The sequence below is a fragment of the Sebastes umbrosus genome, chromosome 24 (genome assembly GCF_015220745.1).
Source record: "Sebastes umbrosus isolate fSebUmb1 chromosome 24, fSebUmb1.pri, whole genome shotgun sequence".
Lineage (NCBI taxonomy): Eukaryota > Metazoa > Chordata > Actinopteri > Perciformes > Sebastidae > Sebastes > Sebastes umbrosus.
Window position 1 is genome coordinate 12,306,224 of NC_051292.1, and position 6,000 is coordinate 12,312,223.

Consider the following 6,000-nt stretch of genomic DNA (forward strand, 5'->3'; position numbering starts at 1 on the left):
TTTCAGTATACAGATCTGGGATCTGGGAGAGATACTGAAGGGAGAGTTGCTTATATAAAAACATTAATTAATGGGTTCAAAATAGCATTTATTTCTGTATATGCACCGAATGTATTTGATGCTGAGTTCTACAACTACTTAACTAATACAATACTCGAATTATCAGAATTTTCTCTAATAACAGGGGGTGACTTTAATGCAGTTTGGCTACACTCTTTGGACAGAACTGGGATTACTGAGTCAAGAGAACAACGTCTGGCATCTAGTGCATTAAGGAAATGGGCTATAGATTGTTCGGTTGTAGACGCTTGGCGAATGTCACACTCCTCAGTGAAAGAATTTACCTGTTTTTCTTCACGACATCAATCCTTTTCCCGTATTGACTACATTTTTGTCTCTACACAGCTGTATGATAAGATTTCAGATCTTGAATTACTTCCCATGTCTCTCTCAGATCACAGAGCGGTGACAGGTAAAATAACCATTCTCTCTATCCCTAAACGTGCAGCACGTTGGCGTTTTAACTCTACTCTACTGCAGAATGAAATCTTCCAAAATGAAATGAAAGAACATTTAGATGAATTTATTGCAATTAATAAACCGTCAGTGAATGATCCTGGTATTCTGTGGGAGGCATTGAAGGGATGCATCAGGGATAAAACAATTGGGTTTGCTTCCAATCTAAACAAATCTAGACTGCAGCATATTCAGAAATTAGAAAAAGACATCTCTGAAGTAGAAAATATGATGACCTTGAATGTTACACCGGAGTTGGTACTTAAGAGGGAGCTACTCCGTAAAGACCTCAATCATTTACTTACACATAGAGCAGACTTCCTCATGCATAGAACAAGACAAAATTATTATTTAAACGGTGCACAACCAAGTCACTTACTGGCACTAAAACTTAAAACCAGCGAAAGACTAGCAAATATAACTTCTATTAAATCCGCCACTGGTAAATTGTGTACAGACCCAATAGAAATCAATGATAACTTTAAGGCCTTCTACTCATCTCTATATACATCAGAGATAAATTACGACAGTCGATCCTGCTCTAGCTTTTTAAACCCACTGCAGCTTCCGCAGTTTTCTCAGGAGGATCGTGTTGTTGTTGATGCCCCTTTTATCTTTACCTGAACTCCATAAAGCTCTCCTGTCAATGAACAAAGGCAAGTCACCAGGTTTAGACGGGTTACCTCCAGAATTCTATTTAGCCTTCTGGCCCCAAGTAGGACCTCTCTTACGGGATATGATTCTTTCTGCAATTTCTAAGGGTTCATTTTGCAAAAATAATAACATAGCCATTATCTCTTTACTTTTAAAAAAAGGCAAAGATCCACAGGATTGCTCAAATTATCGACCACTATCACTACTGAATACTGATATCACTGATATGCTTTGGTGAGAGCATAGATAACGGCTTCAGTTCCAATACATAGACTGTATAACTGTCTCACCTCAGGGTAAACTGGCAAAAATATTCTATATGTAGCGCATACTTAAATTGATATAGATTTTTTTCGGCGAACCTAAAATACATTTTGCTGCTGCCCCCGTCCACAGCAGTATATTACTTTGGTTCTGTGCTCCTGTCTGCTTCTCCAAACTGGGGGCGTGCTGGCTGTCATCTACTGTTGGTAATACACTGACTGTGTATCTCATACAAGCCCACTTCAAAACACCCAAACTATCCCTTTAAACACTGGCTTTGTACTGCCGTCCACCACAGTATCTTTTCTGATATCACCAGAGTCAGACACGTTCAAATGCAAGACATTAATTGTTGTGATAAAAGAGAGAATAGTGTCCTGAAATGTGTTTTTCCTTTTTCTGTTAGAGATGGACGCCGGCTCCGTTTGTTCCAGTGGCGGGTCAGGCAGAGTGCAGAGGTGGAGAACCTGGTAAGATATTCCTTTTGACTTTATTTACAACTTGTATTTGTAGCTGAAGGATTTATGAAGCACACTATTTAGTAGGGGTGGGGGAAAAATGGGTACAGTATAGTATTGCGATATTTTGCGTGGCAATATTGTATAAAAAAAACACAGACACCAATATATATATACTTTTATTATATAAACTATTAACCTCTTAACAATCTGATGGCTATTGTGTCTTTCAGAGGTTGTAGCTGCTCAGTTTTAAAGCTAGAGTGATACCGGTATCGTATGAAACTAGAAAACCTAAGGAATCCATTGGTGTCCATGTCATGTTAGATTTTGGGAAGAATTGTAAATAACGCTCCATATTAAAATTTTGGCGAGGAAAAATGGGCATTGCCATTTTCAAAGGGGTCCCTTGACCTAGATACAGTGCCTTCAGAAAGTATTCAGACCCACATTTTGTTATGTTGCAGCCTTATGCTAAAATTGATAAAATTACTTTTTTTCCTTATCAATCTACATGCAAAACACCCTAATAACAAAGTGGAAACAGAATTTTAGAAGTTTTTGCAAATTTATTAAAAAAGAAAAACTGAAATATCACTCTGTCAGGTTGGATGGGAACTGTTGGCGGAGACTCATCTTCAGGTCTCTCCAGAGATGTTTGATTGGGTTCAAGTCGGGGCTCTGGCTGGGCCACTCAAGGACATTCACAGAGTTGTCCCTAAGCCACTCCTGCGTTGTCTCGGCTGTGCGCTTAGGGTCATTGTCCTTCGGTCCAGTCTGAGGTCCCGAGCGCTCTGGACCAGGTTTTCATTAAGAATATCTATGTACTTTGCGCCGTACAGCTTTCCCTCACCAGTCCCTGCCGCTGAAAAACACCCCTAAAGCTGCCACCACCGTGCTTCAGCTAGGATGGTATTGGGCAGGTGATGAGCGGTGCCTGGTTTTCTCCAGACATAACGCTTAGAATTGAGGCCAAACAGTTCAATCTTGGTTTCATCAGACCAGAGAATCTTGTTTCTCACAGTCTGAGTGTCCTTTAGGTGCTTTTTTGCAAACTCCAAGTGGGCTTTAATGTCCGTCTGGCCACTCTGCCATAAAACGGTGAAGTTGGGTGACGGTTGTCCTACTGGAAGTTGCTCCCATCTCCACACAGAATCTCTGGAGCTCAGCCAGAGTTTTTTGAAGCCTTCTGCAGATGTGTGCCTCGAGACAATCCTGAGCCTCACGGTTTGGTTTTTGCTCTGATATGCGTTGTCAGCTGTGACACCTTATGTAGACAGGAGTGTGCCTTTCCAAATCAGGTCCAATCAATTGAATTTACTACGGGTGGACTCCAGTCAAGGTGGAGAAACATCTCAAAGATGATCGAGGGAAATGGGAGGCACCTGAGCTAAATTTCAAGTGTAATAGCAAAGAGTCTGAATACTTATGTAAATGTGATATTTCAGTTTTTCCTTTTTAATACATTTCTAAAATTGTGTTTCCACTTTGTCATCATGGTGTATTGAGTGTAGATTGATGAGGGACAAAAATAATTTTATGGATTTTAGCATAAGGCTGCAACATATCAAAATGTGAAAAAAAGTGAATACTGAATACTTTCTGAAGGCACTGTATGTAAAGCAAAACTCTGAGATGAACAAACTGTATCTTATTAAATAAAACAGATGTTGTCAAACTGTCGACATGTCAGGGCTTTGGTCACATTAGTAACCTGTCTCCCCTTCTTGTCTTCAGTTGACGTCAGCGGAGAGAGCGGTGAAGTACACCGAACTGGAGAGCGAAGCACACTGGGAAACCCAGAAGCGTCCTCCTCCCGATTGGCCCAGCAAAGGCCCGGCGACCTTCGACCCTGTCAGCTTCTCCTACGGCGGCGACGGACCGCCGGTGCTGCAGAACCTGAAAGCAATGTTCCGACCCAAAGAGAAGGTCAGCCGTCTTTAGTCTTCAGAGGACTGAATTCATCACGTTCAACCTAAACTAATACATTAAACCAGATTCTTCTCCCCTGTGCGTCAGGTTGGTATTGTGGGGTGAACCGGTGCTGGGAAAAGCTCTCTGGTCTCAGCTCTGTTCCGCCTGGCAGAACCTCAGGGGAAGATCTACATGGACGGGGTTCTGACCTCTGAGATCGGCCTCCACCAGAAGATGTCCATCAGTCCTCAGGTAAACATCAACTCACCTCCTCTTATTGGCTGTTAAAACGCACACACGCAGAGGAAACAATCTTGGGACGTCCCGATCAAGTTGTTTTGGTTCCGATTCTTATATTTACCTAAAGGTTGATTCAATATGAATCAATCGAGTATTAATATTGATAGGTATCTTTAAATTTTAATGGTACTTACTACTCTTGCCAATACTGCTTATTGATCCGGTACTTTAACGGTACTCTGAACGATTTGTTTTTGTTGTTTTTAGAGAAAAAATGAAACAAATTAATAATAGGATTAACATTGCTTTATTTTGTCATAAATAATGTATATATATTAACATTCGAGTAGCAACTGCAACAGTATTGTTTAGAATAATTAAAATGTAAAATTAAAACATATTTCTAGTATAAGAAGCGGTCATGTTTTGAACAAATCACTATAATGTGAGGGTGAATTGGGCAACTAGGGATGAAGGAAAAAGTCTGTTGAAAATGGTACATTTCTCCACCTGTATCTGATACGCTTTGGCTCGATGTTTTTGACAGATATCTATTATATATATATATTGTTTTTCCGCCCTTACAAGCAAAAAACTTGTCGCTCTTTTGGCAACAATCATTGTGTGCATTGACTAAACTGAAGCAGAACCACACTTTGGACCGGTTTGTTCTCTACGCCACTGCCGCTAAGAGCCGGGTCTCTTTGACGACAGGCCGAAAGAGAGAGATCTCTCCTCTGGATTGGAAAATGCATCATTGACGATTGTTTTAATTTTATAACAAATTACAAACAGAGTTTGCGAGTTCAAAGGCGCAAGATAACGTTAATGTGGCTGAAATAAATAGGAAATACATTTTAGTAATTAAGTAGCGTTCAGTAAAGATCAGATGGGATTTGGCTGTTATGGCACGTCTGTTTCTCCTCTCCGCCACACTGCTTTACTGTGGCCAAAACAATTCACCAATTACAAAGGTTAAAATAGCTGGAGACTCAACTACATTAAAGTCCTCCCTCTCCCCTGTTTTCCAGGACCCAGTGTTGTTTACAGACTCCACGAGGAAGAGCTCCAGCAGCCGGCGCGTCTGTCCACAGCAGTCCTCAAGAAGAACCGCATCCCGGTCATCGACGAGGCCACGGCCAACGCGGACCCCAGGTACAGCTGACACAACTCGCCTCACCGGCAGGGGAAAAATGACGCATACTGCACACATTGTGACCTTTTATTTTTTTCACCATCAAAAGTGTAATGTTCTTATCAAAGTCTTTATTCATTTTACTTGTGGATTTATTTAACATCTACGACGCGTCTCTACAGGACAGAAGATCCAGAGAACGCACCGCACTCATCGTCTCAACACCATCATATACAGCGACAGGATGCCGGTGAGTCCTCCTACTCATAGACTCTAGAAAAGAGTACTTGTTTATCACCATACAAGTCATCGTATAGCATGTTATGAAAAAGACAGCGACGTACATTAAATTTGCCTCGGCGGAGGTCATACAGTATATACTTAATACTTGAACAGTATGTTGAAAAAAGTCGCTTAGATGAAATTCAACTTTATTGTCATTGCACATAGTACAACTGAAGAAGCTATGTTGCTTGCGGTGGCTCATAAAACATTGCATGAGTTTTTTTTTTTTAATCTGTGTAACTCTGAAATGGTAACATCCAATCACAACACTAATCGGGTTAAATGGAACATATGGCTTCAGAATCATCTACACACTAATGTTTTTATCTCAGATCACAGTGAGTGAGGAAGAAAAATGTTTATCTGCTGTACTAAACTGAAATATTAGTATATAGTATTCAAGTTGCATTCAAGAGAAGTAACAGATGTTACATCTTTGTTCAAAAGATGTAAGATCAAGCTCAAGATCAGAACAAGCTGTGAACTAGAGGACAGGAAGGTAAGTCACACCTGCTGTGATTAGCGATTGGCTCG

The 6,000-nt window shown here is 40.7% G+C and overlaps 1 long non-coding RNA gene and 1 pseudogene across 1 annotated transcript in view; one reads left to right on the forward strand and one right to left on the reverse strand.

Moving 5' to 3' along the window:
• Positions 1-4,292, reverse strand: part of LOC119483875 — a 28,611-nt gene extending 24,319 nt beyond the window's left edge. Inside the window, exons 1-2 of the long non-coding RNA XR_005205833.1 lie at positions 4,241-4,292; positions 4,075-4,167 (exon numbers count right to left, since the gene is read on the reverse strand). This is a non-coding gene — a long non-coding RNA (uncharacterized LOC119483875). The remainder of the gene's footprint in view (positions 1-4,074; positions 4,168-4,240) is intronic.
• Positions 1-5,780, forward strand: part of LOC119483819 — a 32,712-nt pseudogene extending 26,932 nt beyond the window's left edge.
• Positions 5,781-6,000: the final 220 nt, after the last annotated feature.